We start from the raw sequence: 19,602 nt of genomic DNA, 5'->3' as shown, positions 1-19,602 counted from the left end.
CTTTGCTGAACCACTGCAATATATGGATAAGCAAGCAAGAAGTGTGAAACACATTACAATGGCTGAAGAAGATGCATTCTGGGGTTGAAGCGGAAGAGGGGATGAAGGAAAGCTAGGAGGGACTGACATCCATGAAAGCTTCAGTATAATCACGAGATAAACAGATTTAGATGAGGTAAGAAGGAAAGCAGAATTAAATTGAAGACTCGATGTGTAAACTCTTGCCATTACAATTCTTGAGATTATGATTTCAAATGTGAAGGGTCCAGTGCAGTAGCCTAGTGCCTAAAGTCCTCAGCTTACACATGCCGGGATCCCATTTGGGCACCAATTCTAATCCTGGCGGCCCTGCTTCCCATCCAGCTTCCTGCTTGTGGCCTGGGAAAGCAGTTGAGGACGGCCCAAAGCCTTGGGACCCACGTGGGAGACCCAAAGAAGCTCCTGGCTCCTGGCTTTGGATCGGCTCAGCTCCAGCCATTGTGGCCAGTTGGGGAGTGAATCAATGGACGAAAGATCAAGATTTCAAAGGTGGAGAAGTTGCATCAGTGACAACATTCAAGAGCAGTTACAGGAGACAGAAGATTTCTAAATGAAGGACAGATGAAGGTGAATAGAGATGTGATGTCAAGGAACCCATAAATGAGTCACACCCTATCCATAGTTTCTATATAAAACCCTCCTTTCAAGAGGTCAGGGCCAAAGTCCTTACAATTTCCTGGGAAGCACAGTGAGATCTGTCTGCATGTTCCCTTCTGAACATTACCATCTGACACAGCTACATCCAAATTTCCCACCTCAGCCAGGCACATTCCTGTCTGAGGACATCTGCACTTGCTGTTTTCTCAGATATATTCTCACATCAGATATTTACATTGTGATAACGAGTGAAAGCTTCTTTGGTCAAAATTCTTTCCCTCATATGTATTTATTTAATTTTTTATTTAGTTATTTTAAAGATTTATTTATTTTTATTGGAAAGTCAGATATACAGAAAGGAGGAGAGACAGAGAGGAAGATCTATCCGATCATTCACTCCTCAAACAGCCGCAATGCCCAGAGCTGAGCCAATCCGAAGCTAGGAGCCTGGAGCTTCTTCCAGGTGTCCCGTACAGGTGCAGAGTCCCAAGGCTTTGGGCCATCCTCAACTGCTTTCCCAGGCCACAGGCAGGGAGCTGGATGGAAAGTGAGGCCGCCGGGATTACAACCAGTGCCCATAAGGGATCCTGGTACGTTCAAGGCGAGGACTTTAACCACTACGCTATTGTTCCGGGCCCCATTTAATATTTAAATGTTTGTTTTTATTTTAAAGGCAAAGGCATACATAGCAGGAAGGGTGGTAAGCTTACAGGGACCCAAGTACTTGAGTTGTCACCTGCTGCCTCTCAGAAGCTGGATGAGAAAAGAAGGTAGAACTTGAACTCAGACACTAATCTGCTAAGAGACATCTTAACCTGCACACCAAATGTTTGCCCGCTTCTCTCATATTTAAAATCTATCCCTATTTCTCAACATTTCAACATTCCCAATTTAGTTTTTTGTTTTGTTGTGTTTTATTTTTGCCACATTGTTCATTATTAGTGGACATTCCACGTATCAGCTTTCTTGTTTATTTGTTTACTGACTGGTGGGGTACCTCCCTAGTTACCACCATCCTGATCAAAAGCTTCTCGAAGGCATGAAATTTTTCCCATGTTCCCAGTGCTATACTTGGATGCCTACTACAAATGGCAATGCTTGATATGTAAGAAACCCTGTGAATATTTATCCAAGAAAAAAGAATCATTTAGTTCAGGGTGTTGAATCATGCATAGAACATTAAAATCATCCAAGAGCAAAGAATGGTTTAGGTTGCAGAAGTGACTATTTAAGCCAGTTATAAGAAGTCCAGAAGGGGCCAGTGTGGGATAGCAAATTAGGCCTCTGTCTGCAGTACCAGGATCCCAAATGGGCACTGGTTTGTGTCCCAACTGCTCCACTTCCCATCCAGCTCCCTGCTTGTGGCCTGGGAAAGCAGTAGAGGACAGCCCAAGGCCTTGGGACCCTGCACCCACGTGGGAGACCCGGAAGAAGTCCCAGGCTCCTATTTTTGGACCAGCCCCGCTATGGCTGTTGTGGCCATTTGGGGGTAAAGCAGCAGCTGTAGATCTCTGTCTTTCTGGCTCTCCTCCTCTTTCTGTAAATCTGCTTTTCAAATAAAAATAAATAAATATTTAAAGAACAAGTCCAGGAAAATGTGAGTGAATGAGTTAGGATAAAGTTTATAAAAGGCTGTACAGATAGGGTATGTCTCAAAGGGTTATTTATGTAATTTGGTTTTAAAACTATTTTTAAAACAAAAAAGGTTTAATTTGGTTATCTGCTAGATTTTATTTTTTTCTGGATGGACACAAAATTCCTGGGAATAGTATTAGGGAAATAGGAGAATATGAACATCACCCTTCAGCTCTATGGCCAGCGCAACCCAGGAGACCGAAAAGGCCACGATTGCCAAAGCTGCAAGAGAACTGATGTGTCTGTAAAGGCGAGCATGTCTCGGTGGTTTGGAAAGCTGACTGCACACTACTGTTACCTGCACACATTCTTTTGAAAAAGTACCGAAGCCCTGGCTCTCCTTGGGCCCATTGAATCAGAATCTCTGGAGACGGACTCTGGGTTTCAGTCCTTGTTAAAAGGCTCCCTAGGTGCAACTAGCATGTAGCCAGCACTGTGGTGTGCTGGGATAGACTATCCCGCAGAAGGTAAAGGGCCAGGGGAATTTGATGATGTGCAACATAGGTCTCAAAGGACACATGCAAATGCCTGCGAGAGAGGATGGAGTGCAAAGAGAAATCACAAATATGTATAGCGATGAGACTTCCCAGGAGAGGAGAGGGACTTGCATTTGAGGGAGAAGAGCTTTTCAGAGGACTTGAGAGGCCTTAAAATTCTGAGTTGGACTTATTTGGAAAGTACTGATCCCCACCAAGGGCTTACCCATTTCAGATTTGGGGAAGGAAGAAGGTATGGCAAGGACCAAGGGTGATGTTGGTACAAATGTGATTTATTGGCTGCAGGATTGTCTTGGAAGCTTTGAAAATCTAGAAACAAGGTGAAACCCTTACCGTCCATTGCTGCCAGCTTTGTGTTCTGCAACTTAGTCTTAGTTCTCCACCAGGAGAGGTGGAAGATGGGGAAGTGGAGAGCCACAGTGATACAGCTGCTTAGATGTTCACCCCTGGGCACTTACAGGAAGGTGGTTTCTACACTCCCCAGGTCATTGGAGGTAGATGCAGGGCGCATTTTGCTATGTAGGCAGTTGAACTGGCTGGGCTAGGACTAGGTATCTGCAGGCAGGGAACTGCTGGCTACTGTTAATCTCACTGAGATGCTAAATCCACACTCATCCCCCTCTAACACCTCTGGTTGGTCCTAGAGTACAGGGCAAAAAGCCCAATTCAGCTCCACTGAGAATTAACTTCAGGAATGGGGCGGTGCTGTCTCTGCAGATTAAATCATCATATAGCGCCTCCTTGAGGCCTTCTCTAAAATGGCCTATACGCTCAAGCCAAATGCACAGATCAGGAGCTGGCATTGTGGGGTGGTGGGTGAAGGTATCACCCATGGTGCTGGCATTCTTTACATGTGCAGGTACAAATCCCTGCTGCTCTACTTCTGATACCGCTCCCTGCTGATCTGCCTGGGAAAATAAGGGATGATGCCTTAACTGCTTGGGCCCCTGCGCCCAGGTGGAAAACCCAGGTGAAGCTCCTGGCTCATGGATTCAGTCTTGTTCAGCCCAATTCAGTCTTGTTCATCCTTGGTCATTATGGCTGTTTGAGGAGTGAAGCAATAGATAAGAAGATTCTCTCTCTCTCTCTCTCTCTCTCTCTGTAATTCTGCCTTTCAGATTAAATAAAATATCTTTTTAAAAACAAAAAGACACAGTTCAAATGTTATAAAAATTTGGCCTCCTGGCCCTTCCTACTCTGGTTATAAGGACTGTTAAACTTCCTCTTTGGTGACCCATCCCTGGACTTTCCCCAAAGGAGAGCACAGGAATGATAATCTACATTGTATCCAAGAAGCTGGTAATGCCTCTGTACCTGCTTTCATTTCTCTCTGAAGCCAATATATCTCAAAATAGGATTGACGACCAGTGTCCATGGACAGGAAGCCCTTCTACCCAGCAAAATATGTAAGACAGGGAGGAGGGAGCAGAAGCAGAAGGCCCATATCCTAAAATAAAAAATAAATAAATAAAATAAAGTGTACTCTTGTCAATAAATGTGGCTAACAAAATTGCTACTAGAAAAAAAAAATGGGTATCCGGGGGTCATCTGCATCAGAATTACCCAGGATGGTAATAAAATGCAGAATCTGCAGCTTCTCGTTTCAGAACTGCAGGATCAAAAAACTCTGTATGGAAGTCTACAGGAGGATAGTATCTACTGGTTTAGATCTAGCCGTTCTGTTTCAGATCCAGCGTCAGAAGATGGCCCGAATCCTTGGATCCCAGTCACCCACGTGGAAGATCATAATGAGAATCCTGGCTCTTGGCTTCAGCCTGGCCTACCCTGGCCTTTGGGGTCATTTGGGGTGTCAACCAAAAGATGCAAGATTTGAAATATCTCTCTCCCTCTCTCTGTCTGTCTGTGTGCGTGCATCTGTTTGTGTAACTTTACCTCTCAAATATACACACTAATAAAAAAATCTCTGTAGGAATTTCAGAAAACCTGCAATAGTGCATTTTTTTTGTTTGGTCTTGCTTTGGCATGCTAACTCAGTTATATATAAGGGTAATTCCAAAGATTTATGGATAGCGGAATTAAAATAGAAGCTTATTGGGCCTGGCATAGTAGCCTAGTAGCTGAAGTCCTCGCCTTGCATGCGCCAGGATCCCATATAGGAACCGGTTCTAATCCCAGTAGCCCCGTCTCCCATCCAGCTCCCTGCTTGTGGTCTAAGAAAGCAGTCAAGGACGGCCCAATGCCTTGAGACCCTGCACCCAGATGGGAGGCCTGGAACAGGCTCTGGGCTCTGGGCTCTGGGCTCTGGGCTCCTGGCTTCGAATCGGTTCAGCTCCGGCCATTGTGGCCGCTTGGGGAGTGAATCATCGGACTGAAGGTCTTCCTCTCTGTCTCTCCTCCTCTCTGTATATCCACCTTTCCAATAAAAATAAAATAAATTTTAAAAACTCCAGAAGCTTATTTTGGTGCAAAAACTGTAAAAGATATATAGATATAGATGAAGATATATAGATATAGATGCAGATATATATAGATTTTTTTGCTATGTATTTGTTGAAGATGTCACATATTTTGTTTATTTTGTGATTACATCTAAGATTCCATAGCAACCTATCCACAGTCTTCTTCAGCTGTGGGGAGTTACTTATCACATGACCTTCCTGTCTTTGGCTATGTCCAAGCAGGATTCAGAGTGAGTAATGTCTACTATACCCAAGTGCCTGGTGGGAGAGTAGAAAGTGTGATGGGGAAAAACAAGCTGTAAGATATATCCAAAGTCTAATTGGTCATGCATGTCTAGCTTTCCATATGGTCCCTTAATACTCAGATATCTCTAGTAGTAATAACAATGCCTATGTACAATTAGAAAAAGATTAAATGAGAGAAAATATGTCAAATATTTAGCATATGACTTAGTACATAGTAGACAATGAATACTAACTGCCGCTGCCACTCCTCATCTGGAAAATGGCAACAACAGTGTCTGTCTCATAGGGATGCTGTGACTATTAAATAAGGTAATGCATGTAAGTGCTTAATACCCAGTCTAACACATAATAAGGGCTTAATAAATTTTAACTATAATCCATATCTTTAAAAGTAGCAGCAACAACAATATTAAATAGTTTATATAAGAAATCATGATAGCTGGGGGAATGGCAAGCTGCTGCCTGCAATGCTAGCATCCTGTATCAGTGCAGATTCGAATCTCAGCTGCTCTGCTTTCAATCCAGCTTCCTGCTAATGCACCTGGGGAAGCAGCAGAGATGGTTCAGGTGCTTGGAACCCTTTTACCCACACGAGAGACCCGAATAAAACTCTTGGTTCCTGGCTTCAATCAGATTCAGCCCTGGCCATTGCAGCCATTTTGGGGAATGAATCAGTGGTTAGGAGATCACTCTCTCTCTCCTTCCCCCACCCCACACCTTTCAAATAAATAGACACATATTTCTTTAAAAAGAAGTAACGAGGGCCAGAAATAGGGCGGAACATGGAGGACGCCAACGAAAGTATAATTTACTTGACATGGTCACTCTGGGGTCCCAGATATGGGGACTGGTATACAAAGAAATGTCCAGAGTGGTATGCAGCTAGTAGTAGGTAGGGCAAGTTGCCTGGTCACCAGGCTGAGGCAGGTAACTTGCCCTGGGAGTGGCCCTTCTCAAGGCAGGTCCTGTCACTAGGGTTTAATTCCCAGCTCTATTGATCAGGAAGGAATTGTCACTATGGCAGCAGGTAGTTGCCTTACTTGAAGTGCTACTTGTGGAGGAGAAGGGCTCTCCAGCCAGTTTTCTTGGAAGAATGCCCAAAAGGAATACATAACTAGCAGGGCTGATAGGAGAAGCATGGGCTGTGTTGCTCAGCTAGGATGCTTGGTAGATCAGGGGTATTAATTGCATTTTCCACCTATGACATCTTTAATTAATGAATTTATGGAGACAAAAAAAAGTTGAGGAGCATCTGTGGTCTGTTTTCAACACTACCTCCATAGACAAGGGAACATGAAGATCACTACAGATGGAAAAACTGAGGCCCACAACGGCAATTATTTTTGGCACTTGACACGGAACACATGAATAAAGTCTTTGATGTGTGTAGATTCTCATGACTGAATTCAAATAACAAGGGAAAATGGGTGCAGGGCCTCCTCTGAGGGCCTCAACTCAAAAGTAACTTCCAGAAAAATTAAAACCAATACAAGAGATTTCTAGGAAACTGCCAAAAAAAGAGAACAAGTTGTCCATTTTTGTGCTGCTACAATGTTCAGTGATCCCCATAACACACACCATATTCCAAGTTAAAAGTTGAACTCCTTCAAATGAGATGCTAGTTTAGGGTTGAAAGATAAACTTGGTCCTATGAATAGATTCCGGAAATTGCAGTGTGTGATTTGTTGTGCTCATGAGTTTCAGTCATATCAATTCTAGTTCCATAAATCTATATTAGTGGATGACAGATACCCTGTGCTGCAGGTTGCAAGTTTGATAATGCAAATCAGGTAGGAGAGATTTGGGTGAACTAGAGATGCAAGATCCAAGCCAACAAGACTGTTGTTGTTTTACAGCTCTCCGCCTGACTGTTTCTCTTAACTGAGTCACCCATCAGCTGAAAACACCTAGGAATCTGCTTCCTACAGAGACCGTCTTTCTGAAGTGAGTGGTATGAAGAATACAAAGAAGTATATTTCACATTCCCATGAATTACAAAACTAACAATAGTCCAATTGGCATCCAGAATTTATTTCTCATTGCCAACATTTACAGATTTCCTCAGTTATCAATCCTGAAGAATCAAACACAGTTTCCCATCCCCAGGCTTACAATACACAATACAATAACTCAAGTAACCTTAAGGCTCCCATTAAAATGGGACCCCATTTCTTTGTTGGTACTTGGAGTTACTTTAGGGTTCAGATGTACCACACCCAAGTACTTCTGTTCCTTTATACATTCCTCTTTGATACAACAGAGTCTAATTGCCATGAGGAGCCCTTAATAGCAGGGTACTCTATTTAACCACTGAGGCTCCAGAAGCAAGCAGACAGACTCACCTTGCTACTCTCCATTTGTGACAATTGGTGCTAGTCACTTAGCTGCTCTGAGCTTCCACTTCCTGCTTCATAAAACAGAAGTGCATTACGATCGATCTCATGGAGTCATGGGTGTGATTAAACGGGATAACAGAGGCAGCAAATGGCACAGTACCTGGCAAGAAGCAAAGGCTTAGGAAATGCTAGTTATATATATATCAAAAGGAATACTTCCTGTCACTGGAAGGTTGCATTGGAGAAGCAGTTCCCTACATGCAACTTCTCTGTAAGCGAAGTGAAGCACCAAAGTGAAGTGAATGACACAAAGAAGCATATGGGGACAAAAGGGTTTTGAATCCTTTCTTTTTTGCATTTAGAGGGATGATGATGCTGAGAAAATTCCTTTGTCTGAAGGAAGTAAAACTGATTATTTGATTAAGGAAAGGGAGGGTTGAAGGGGGAGAATTTATTTAAGATATAAGGAGGATGGCGGAAGGTAAGGTGTTAAAAATTAGGGTGTTGAGACTCCATGTTGCAGGGGAACCCCATTGTAACACATGGGTTTGTTGGAGAAAAAAACAAAAATTGAAAAAGTCAAAGAAGGAATAGAAATTTGAAATAGAAGTCAAATGAGAGTTTGGGTTTAAATGATTTAGGAGTTCTGAAAACTTATCTTTTTTTTCAGTCAGCTGTGCTTCTACTAAAGACTTTGTGCCAGAGGAAGAAGGGAGGGGACGTGTTGAAATATTCTCATTATCAAATAACTGGACATTTTTATTCAACCAAACTCGCTCTTATTAAAAGAACACTGGCTCTCGGGAGAGCAGAGAAATCTTCTACCTTCTTAGAATGTGTGAGGAAGATGTTAAGTATAACCTATCAAGAATAGAACAGGTAACTTATAGACAACAGACTCGAATCTGCATTAGACATTAGCAAAACTACAGATACACAGTGAGATTCAAGAATGATCCTGACAGCCTCTTAACAGGAGGTCACATGCACAGAGCAGGGGGAACCCTAGAGTGGAGCAGGAGGACAGGAGGAGGCCTGTATCCCAACCCTGAAGATTCCCAGATCCTCACCAAAAATATTAGTATGGGCACCAAGGACTATATCCCAACTGCCAAGGAAACCACTGGAAATTGGAGTGCCCTCATAGGCCAAGAACTCTGCTGTCATCCACTCCCTTCCGGATCTCCCACATGGGATGTAAGAAGCCCAGATCCTTCCTCACAGGATCTAATGTCATTGGAACAACAGCTAGGAGCTTTTAGAGGTCCACAGAAACAGAAGAACAGTAAACTCCCTTCAGGACTTGGGAGAGGACCTTTCTCTGGACCTTACTTAGTTCTAACTTTGGATCCCCACCCTCTCTTGCAATGACCACCAGGGTCACTCTGGAGCCATCAAAAAAAAATTAGATTAGATAGACAGAGAACAACAAAAAATTAGATTAGATAGACTTAGAACAAACAGGAAACTCTCAGCTTGGACTCACACATACCTTACTAAGTAGGACACAAAGATTAGTTACTCCTTACTAAGGTAATGAAGATTTCTCTGCACATTCCTCCTAAAACTGTTCTGAGCCTCAATTGCTAACATATGCTTTATTAGAGTCATAAGCTTGTTTGCACTATCCTAAAATTCACTAAGTTCGGTAAAAAACATGCTTCAATACTATACACTGCTAAATAGAAAACTGAAAATAGACACGAGACAGCTGAATAGTACCCTATAACCATTTTAAGGTGTATAGCAGCCAGTTGTGTATAAACTAAAATCAAAATGTCAATGAAGTAGTCACAGGATGTGGTTAAAAACTTACATTTTCTAACATATTGGTCACGCAATACCGTGTCATTTAACTCCATAAGGTTCTAAACAGTTGTTGATGTTATGTTGTGGCTTTTCATTGGAGGGGATGATATTCGGCCAGCTCTACTTTCAAGCTAGGGATGGTCTCCCAAGGAAATCATTGAATTTGTCTGGACAATAAGAGTCTGGACTCTATGCGTGGTACATGCTCGCAATGAAGGAATCATGACTGGATATGTACTATACTACTGCAACAATGTGGAGGAATCCAAAATGGGGGGGGGGGGAGGAGGCTGGAGGGGTTGGGGGAATCCCAGAGTCTATGAAACTGTGTCATAAAATGAAATAAAAATACATATATTAAAAAAAAGAACATTGGCTCCCCACTCACCTCTTCAGAAATTAACCCCAGGGAACTAGGTCAAAAAATTGACATCCCCCAGTGTTGTCTTTTACTCTAGGTTTCTAAACCAGTGCTACCGGGAGACCTGGACTTCTCGACTGCAGAAAATGTTCTCCTTCCCTCTGGCCAGAAAACCCAGAAGATCTTATCTCTAGAAAGTCACCTAAGAAGCTATGAACAAATGAACATCCTGGCTCCACTCTTGGAGTTTCAGATTCTATCCACTGAGGTGGAAATCCCCACACATTTTTTAAAAATCTCTCAAATGAGTTTCCCACAAGCTTTGATTTTGGAGATGAGAGTGCTCTGTTTAAATGGGAAGAATTTCAGTATCATCTATTCCTAACTGTACTCCCATTTTATATGTGAGGAATCAGATGTGTACAGATATTTAAACACATGTTCAAGATCACTCAACTAATGAGTGATAAAACCAGAGCTTGAATCCAGGTCTTATACCTCCCAATTCACTGTAAGCTCCATTTATCAACTCCCTTTCCCCTGTGTTAATGAGATTGTCATTTTGGATTCAGTATAGACACAGATGTACCCTTTTGGCTTTAGTCAGAGTTTTAAAAAGCAATGAGTCCTATGTGGAACAATTCGTTAGGGAAAAGGAACTATGATAATTTCCAGTTCTACTAAAAGTATCATAATTTTTGACAAAAAAGAAAAACGTTTTTTACTCCTATGATCATCATATAGCAAAAGTGAATCATATGATTTCTGTGTAGAAACTATATCTGTGGCTATAGTACTTCAGTTTTAAATTATTGAGCATTGAGGAAAAGGCACCTTGCTTTAAAGGGAGACATTCATTAGCTTAACAGTTAAAACCATTTTCTCAAGTCAGTAAAGAAAGAGTAGTAATTTTATTATCTGACAATCAGTTCTGCTGTAAACCACTCTTATTCTAGTATAAATCCTTAAGAGGAAAAACCAAACCCCACTATTAGAAAGGATCTCTAGCCACTTGCCAAATACCAAGATTTTGAGGTAAGTGGGAAACCACAACTCATAAATGTCAATAGTTCAAGTAATCCTGATTATTCCTTTGGGGTCAATAGCCCACCCATCTTCTGGAAACTTAGAAGCATCCAAGATTCAGGCTGTTCCAGTACCATACTAAGTAAAGTGAACAATTGATAAACAAAAAGAACATTTTGAAATCTCTCAAATTAGAAAGCTTCATTTTAAAGACACCTGTATACATGCCCAGAGGAAATAAACTGCTCCATATTTTAGCTCACAAGTGTTAAGGGATATGTCGGGAACCTTGCCAAAAAGTTCCAGTTCTCAGAACATTTCTCTTTGCCAGATGTATTCTCCATCTGTAAAATGGGTAAGTAACAACTGTTACCACTTTTTCATGCTTCCCCATGATTATGCCACCTCTAAAGGCTTTTAAGATTTCTATGGTGCTCATTAGATGACCAATATTCGTAAGCCACCCAGAGAACCATTCTGATTTCTTTCATCTCTTAAATCATAGGCCCTTTCCTTTGCCTAAACCAAATACCTAAATCCTCTTGTAAGGATGTGGATGTTGGCAGAAAAGAGCCAGATGAGGCAAACCCAGGCAGAGTGAGGAGAGAGGCTACACCTGTACCTGTTTGTCTCTATTCCCCATGCAGAAAGTGACATCACTGTTTATTTCTGTTAGATAACTTCTCATGGGAGAGCTTCAGACTTGTCCTTATAAGAAGCCAAATTAGAGAGAAGCTGATTCCTGTTCAATGTAACATTCAGCCTCTGGAAAATTCTAAGGCCAACTAAGATGGCATTAGAGGTCAGTGAAGATGCAGCAGTAGCTTTTTACCTAAGTGTCTTCAGATAAGCTCCAAGGTTAGTCTGTCATGATCTGCTGCTGTGGCTGCTGCCAGCAGAGATGACCCTAAATGGCCATTCATTTCACACGGAATTTAGAGGGGTTTGATGCTGGAAAATGCTTTAGACTCAGTTTTAGCTGGAAATGAATTAAAATGCTTGTTTGCTTAAATAATTGAAGGTGAAACATGCATTACACGTGCTGCAGTAAAGAATTTTTACTCTTAGCCATTAGTGGTGTCAGATATGAATTTCTTTCTAGCACTTGACTTTGAAACCTCAAATTGAATGCTCAGAGGCATCAAGATGAGGACCAAAGCATGATTTTATATTTGGTGTAGTTGTATGTAAAATTGGTAGAAACCTTTTATAAAGCAATTAGCAGTATATAGAAACAATTTAACAGAGCAATTCTAAATCTAGGGATTTATGTTAAGGAAGTAAAGAGCTAAAAATGCATACAACACAGTATAAGGATGTTCAATTGTAGCACTATTTGTGAGCTTGTGAAGAACAGATTGACCAGTATGATTTTTAAATATCATGAAGATTTTTATATAGCTCAACACCCCAAAGTTAAAAGACAAACAGTAAACTGCATGATATATTTGTAAGATAGATAAGTTACCTGCTATCCGAAGTATATAAAGGGATTCTTTTTGTCAAAACTATAGAACTGAACCTTGAAAATAAAGTCTTAAGAGATCTTGTTTATCAAAATGAGAGCAACTTGATTAAACATAGGCCAAGGAAAAAAAACAGCACACAGAGGAAGAAATACAGATGGCCAATAAACATATGAAAAGACATTCAACCTCGGTAGTACTGAAAAGAAATGCAAAGCAAAAGGAGAAGTTGTTCACACTTCACATTGTCAAAGATTAAAAAGATCAATAATGTCTGAAATTGGCAAGGAAGGGTGTGGAGAAATGGCCATTGTTGGTGAGAATGTAAATCTTTGTAGCCTTCCTGGAGGGCCCTTTGGCAGATTCTCTTAAAATGAGGCATGTGCAAACTAAACTGTGTGACCAGACAATGGTACTACTGTGAATACAGCAAAACCAACTGCAATCATGCACAACAAAAACAGGTACACAGAAGTGTGTTGCACTACTGTTCTTTAATATTAAAAAAAACCGTAGAATCAATGTGAAAGTTCATCAATGAAATTTGGTTTAAAAATTAAGATGCAATCATAAAAGGCAATATTATGCAGTTATTAAAAGGAATGAAGCATGGTACATTGACAGGTAAAGACCTCCAGATACACCACGGTTTAGTACAAAACATATGGTATGTGGAACACGCTCACATCATTTCTTACTTTACATAGCTGAATGTTAATTAAGAAAACATACTCAAAATGACACATACAAACTGTGAATGCGATGGGGTATTAGCGCTATTTTAGTTCTTGTTTCTATTTTTGTTAGCACAAACCGGTATATGCTCTTTCAACAACTAAAAAAATAATAGGAAGAAAAAACTTTTTTTTTTAAACAAGAAATAAGGAATGCTGTGCCGCTCTTCAATACCTAGCTCCTCCTTTACAAGGACAAAATATTCTGGCCTCTAAGACAATTTCTAACACCCAAAGCCATGAGCTTTATTTTTCTATATACAAGTTGAACTATGGGAAAAAAATTTTTAAAAATTCTGAGGGAAGTGGTAGGTTTCTCCCATTTTTTTTGGAAGAGCTTTTACTTCATTAAAACATGGCAATATTGAAGCTCTTTCTGGACCTGCCCTCTCTCTTATCCTTCCAAATCTTGTAACCTGCCCCTCCTCTCCTTCCCCTGACTCTCCTTAATAAGGTTAGGGGAAGAGTACACAGTTAACTCATTTCCATTCCTTACCTGTTTTGACATTAATTTCAGGATTCAATTCCATTCTTTTATCCTAAAGAAATTTCACTTAAACTTTTCTTCCCATCTATTTAACAAAAGTTGCTTCAGGTATTTCCAATTACTTCCAAGCTGATATAGACAATTCTAGGAAACTTCAGCACGTAAGGGAGCACCTACAAGTGTACCTACGCTAAGCTGTGTATGAAACCAACAGCAAGCATAGCAGGACTTCCGGGTCTGGATAGCCTTGAAATCATATGCACATGTCAGTGCATATGGGACTTTCTCTGCAGAGTGTATTTGTAGCTTCCATCCTTGACTCACAAAAAAGTTAATAACCAGCAAGGTAGAGAAACTAGGATGAGTGTATCATCCAGTGAGATTCTAGGGCAAAACCACTCAGATTTGCAACTGCTTACTTGGCTTGGTGAGCCAGACATCTATACTCTTAAGAGGACTGGAGAGGGAGAAAGAAACATGGCCTTTTAAGACTCCACAAGAAACCTGTCCTTCTGCTTAAAGTGGCTACATGAGAGGTCACACCACTTGGGCCAGGGCTTGCAACCTACACTTTCCTGAACAGCATGAGAAGGTGGCTGAATCTAAGAGATCAGCAGTAGGAGGCAGCAGATCCAAGTTTTAGGCATTAGAATAACCTCTGCTGCATGCTAGCTGTGTGATCTTAAACAACTCACTCCACTTCTCTTGCCCTCATCCAAACAGGAGGCTGGCAACACACTCCACTAGGCTTTCCTGACAGATATTGACTACTCATTTACCAGCACCACAAAGTCTTTATCACATATATATCTTTCTGTAGCTTAAAGAAATCCTCCCTCCTGTAAGCAAAGCTTGCTGCTTTGATGCTAAGAAGAGCCAATCCATAGACAGAACACTCTAGAACCAGTAACACAAATGCCACCACATCAATCATCATCCCAAACCAGTTTGAGCCATTAATTTTCAAAAGGTATGTTTTCAAGGGAGCTTGTAAAGAAAAGAGATTGGAGAGTTAACAGGCATCAGGGAAATCAGAAGGGGTCCATAGCTACGTGTGTGCTATTTCTTTTGTCTTTAAATTTCCCTAAAGATGGCTTTGGCTTCCAACTGAACAAAAACAGACCCCTGCAACTAGTGCTCAAGAAAGATCTCTTGTGAAAAAGAGTCCAGCAGGACCACCGGAGTACCTTCCAATATGGCTCTCCAGCACTGTGGCAAGAGATGAGTCTGAAGGATAAAGGCAACTTTGCTACTCAACTTAATTCCCACCTCCAGGCTTTCTGGTCAGCAGGGTGTGTACAGATTGATAGGCTTTCTCTGAAGGCTGTGCTGATGATACCTCTGGACAAAGAAATTAAAGGCCACACGGAAATTTTCAGGAAGTGAAAGAAAGTAAGCGTAGAGAACTGAGTCACTCAAGATTGAAGGAGGATAGGTCTCTGCAGTCAAAGGAGAGCTCAGAACCGAGGCAGGCTGCCCAAAAACTCAGCAGAAAAATAATGGATTGGGGCCTGAATGATCAGGATAATTTTTTTTAATTTTTCACTTCCCTTTCATAACAAACTTCAGTTTGTACAGAGCCTTTCTTCTAAGCAGCTGAAAATACTTGCAGTGATATTATCTTAGTTGTCATCACACCATCACAGTCAGTGAGAGCAGCGATGATTATCAGCCTCATTTTAGGTGACAGAGGAAAGAAAAGCCTAGAGGAGTAGAGCAAGTCATCCAAGTTCATCTTTTATCCATGTTTACACAGCAAGATACCGACAGCCTCTGCACTCATAGAGAATGCTCTTGTCCATTTCTGCCCCAAGAATGTGCCTCTCCACATGAGCCCAGCAGAGAGCTTGTTGGTACACTAGGTTCTGTGGGAAAGCACATCTGAGAAATACTGCATATTTTATTCTCTTGGAGAGTCATGATGTACTTCAAATTAATAAAAATTTTCAGAAGCACTGCAGTAAACAAACTTGTTTTGTTGTTTAACCCAAGAGTTTCCCAAACTTAACTTGACCACAAAACTCCATTTCTTGGGGCCAGCACTGTGGCAGGTAAAGCCATCACCTGCAATGCCAGCATCCCATATGAATTCCAGCTCCAATAGTGGCTACTCCACTTGCCATCCAGCTCTCTGCTAATGGCCTGTGAAAAAGAAGTTGAGGATGGCCAAGACACTTGTGCCCCTACTACCTATTTGGGAGACTTGGAGGAAGCTCCTGGCCCCTGGTTTTAGTTTGGTTCAGTCCTGGCCTCCATTGGCGCCCACCCGGACAATGAACCAGCAGATGAACAAGATCCCTCTAGATATCGCTCTCTCTCTCTCTCTGACTCCATTAAAATAAATAAATATATAAATTTTTTCATGCTCCCTTTCCTCCTTCTCCCACTCCCACACTATCTCTTAGGAGCTACCAATATTCTGTGGAACTAGCCTTCTACGGAAGTCACAATGGGAAGCACTGGGCCAGCCATTAACTGATTAGAGTATCCACACAGCAGACAGATCAATTCCATTCTAGCCCAAGATGCAGGGGAGGTTTCTTAGAAATACTGCCAACACCTTCTGGTCTCATCAGCCTATGGACATGGGATCTTGATGCACTCTACCCTGCAGCAGAAAATTGACCAGACTAGGAAGAAAGTCGACTCTATCTCTTCCACCTCTGTTGACTTTGCTTTCAAATAGAAACCAAGACTATTTTTGGTCTTCATTAAAAGGGAAGGTGCTCAGGATCCTGATCTACATCCTCAGAGCCAACACTCTTCATTATTATAATTTTGTGGCCATGCATTTCCTGTTAAAATCATCAATGTCTCAGTCTCACTCCCAGGGCCATTCATTAGTGTATGCAATCAGCACCTACAGAAGATTCAGAATATGCCCATGTTCCCGCTTAATTGTATGAATGTTAGAGCAATCATTACATAGCCATTCCCAAACTAACTTACAGCACTGAAACCTCATTGCCATTGGTAATTACCAGTGACACTACAAAAAGTATCTAAAATATAAAAGTCCCTAAAGAATTTGTCCTACTTTGTATTTTATACACAACATAAATGACAAAAAGATCATAGTCAATGTATTTAATATTTATTACCACTGTTTCCATCTTTTCTTTAGTATTCAAAAAATTGACATCATCAGGGAAAAAGCTTGCATTGCAATTGATAAGTTGTACAAAATGTAAACATAATGCAGTTATAACAACGGCTATGTGCAAAGTTCTGTGAAAAAAAAGATTCTGTGTAAATAGTTCTGGTTAAAAAACATCACCTTAAATGTCAGAGAGTCACTGTCATTTAAGATGATCAGATTAGCAATCCTTTTGTAAAACAAATTCTGCAATGTGAATACTATCCATTCACTTCATTTACTTTGCAAATCCACATTTACATAAATTATGTTTGCATAAAGGAAAAGGAATTAATATTAGTAGATGTTCAAGATAATTCTCAAGATATGGATGTTTTATGATTCTTACCAATCTACAATACTGGTTGCTTTGGGGTTCACCCTTAATCATCATCTTAGTCCAAAGAGATTCATTATAAATTTTTGAGAAATTGACAGACTCCAGACTCCCTGCAGTCTTACTTAACTATGATCTCTCTGCCTTAATACTGCTGTTTCTGCCACTTAGGTTACTAGTCTCCACTTAGCCACCTGGTGAATTAATTCTTCAACACTCCACTCAAATATCACCTTCTTGGGGAAGCCATTCTGGATCATAACCTTCACCCCCTTCCAGGCACGCATCCTCCATGCTGTCACAGTATCCTGCCGGTCCCTTGTCATACTCTAATTGTCTGTTTACAAGATCTATCTTGCCTACCAGCCTTTGCACTCCCTGATAGCTGAGATGATGTTTTATTCATTTCTAGACCTCTAATACCTAACATTAGTACTGACACATAGCAGGTGTGCAATGAATGTTAGTGCTTTGATCCTTATCCTTAACTGTACATTTTTGGACTCTGAAAGACAATGTTGTGTAAAAACCACAAAAGAAAATGCATTCGAAGAGAAGGCTTAGTCATTTTGTTCATTTTTATTGATCTCTTCTTTATTTGATTACAAACAAAATGACCATACCAGTTTACACCTTATGGTTCAAGATGGGGAAAAAATGCTAACTTCCAAATCAAATTCATGACTAGTACAAGGATGCATTTAGTTTGGCCCTTTTTCTCCAAATATAGAGCGATATCCTAGCATACCATTAACTCTGCTGCAGTAAGCGAAACATAAGGATTCACTAATTAGAAAGAGGTGGGGGAGGCACTGCAGGGAACACAGTAAGAGCTTTGCATTCTCATTGGCTGAGAGAGGGGAACCTGCTAAGAAAGTTGGGCATCTTTGATGGAACAATAAAGATATGCAGCAGGGTTTGGTCAAGCTGGCTGAGAATTCCACATCCACAAAGTCTTGGGCAACTACCTCAGTAGAGGGTATTTCCACCACTTTGAAACCATCATTACCTTTCCAACATGGGCAGAACAGGTTGGACCTGATCTGCTTGCGTGTTCCTGCAGTCTAGCTTGGCATGGGATGAGACCCAAGGACATGTAATGCCAAGAGTAGCCAAGCCCCACGGCCCGCGAGCGTGTGTGTGCGCGCGCATGCACACACACACACACACACACACACCCGACTCCAACTCACACTCACTGCATCCCACATAAAACACGCACCATCTCAGCACACACCACTGCATTCCTGTGTGCCCAGTCACACACATAGGGAGTGCCCCCTCTCACTCTCTCACTTCTCCAGTCTGCCTGGCCCTCACCCCACCTCGCTGGCAGACTGAAACCTAGCCAGGAGCTGGAAGCTGGGGAGGACGGGTTTTTGTTTTGTGTAACAAAGCCCCAGGCACCCAGGTGCCCCACTGATCGACTCCATCCATCTCTCCCCGCCCCCATCACTCAGCTTCCAGAACAAGAGAAAGCTCAACCCTGGGAAGTGAATGCGGAGAATGGGGGCGCAAAGAAAAGGGAGCTTTAGGGGTGGGCAGGAGGAGGGCAGGCAGAAGTCCGAGCAGCTTCACTGATTTCTCGCCATGAACCAAGAGGGACCACGGACTGGCAAAGGGACTGAGCTGCCTTCCCACCCTCTCGGCCTCCCACCCCCATCTATTCATAGAGACAGACAGAAAAACTGAGAAATAATCTTCTCTCCCCCCGCACCCGGCCGCCCCATACCCTCCTGGCGGCACTTGAAAGCTCAGGCGCTTCAGTAGCAGGCAACAAAGCGTTCCCCTAGCACAGACCTGTGTCAGCCTCTCCGTGGCGGCGCGAAGCAGAGCCACTGCCGAGGGTTCTGCCCTTTGCTGCTGGGCAGGAGGAGCCGGGGATGTGAGGAGGAGGAGCAGGAACTGGGGGAGGAAAGAGGACGAGTGGGGATAGGAGATCGCAGCGGTGGCGGCGGCAGTGGGAGGAGGAGGAGGCGGCAGGGGAGAAGGAGGGGGCTGCTTCTGTGGCAGCTGCTGAGGATGCTCTGACGCGAGGCAAGGCTAAGTGCGCCGGGTGTGGGCTCACGTGCGCCCCATAGCCCAGAGATGCGCGCGCGTCTGGGTGTGTGAAAGCATCTGGGTGTATTTTGACTGTGATTATTTCAATTCCGACCTAGTCTGGAACTTGTGGTTCCTGCAGCCAGGCGGAAGTGAAACCCTTCCAGTCTTGCAAGCCTGACTGTGCGGGCAGGGGGGGTGGCTGGGTTGGGGGCAGGGGAAGGAGAGTGGGGAGAAAATGCCTGTATCCCTTCTTACAGTATTCTTGCTGGTCACTGGTAGCATACATCCACAAATATATATAGAAACCCTATAGCCAAGGAGAAAAGAAGGAGACCAAGGAGAGTCACCACCATGATCATCACGTATCGAGTTGAACATTCACACTGTGCTAACTGGTTTACTCAGAAAATAATGTCTATCCTAACTGCGGTTG

General features: G+C 42.2%; 1 protein-coding gene across 1 annotated transcript in view; it reads right to left on the bottom strand.

Moving 5' to 3' along the window:
* The window catches only part of PAK3 (p21 (RAC1) activated kinase 3), a 276,680-nt gene extending 257,637 nt beyond the window's left edge, over window positions 1-19,043 (bottom strand). Inside the window, exon 1 of the mRNA XM_058658938.1 lies at window positions 18,927-19,043. The gene's annotated coding sequence lies outside the window, so the exon portion shown is untranslated. The remainder of the gene's footprint in view (window positions 1-18,926) is intronic.
* Between the last annotated feature and the right edge of the window lie 559 nt (window positions 19,044-19,602).

The sequence above is a fragment of the Ochotona princeps genome, chromosome X (assembly GCF_030435755.1).
Source record: "Ochotona princeps isolate mOchPri1 chromosome X, mOchPri1.hap1, whole genome shotgun sequence".
NCBI classification, from domain to species: domain Eukaryota; kingdom Metazoa; phylum Chordata; class Mammalia; order Lagomorpha; family Ochotonidae; genus Ochotona; species Ochotona princeps.
The sequence above is the reverse complement of the archived record's forward strand: the minus strand, read 5'-3'. Positions and strand labels throughout refer to the sequence as shown.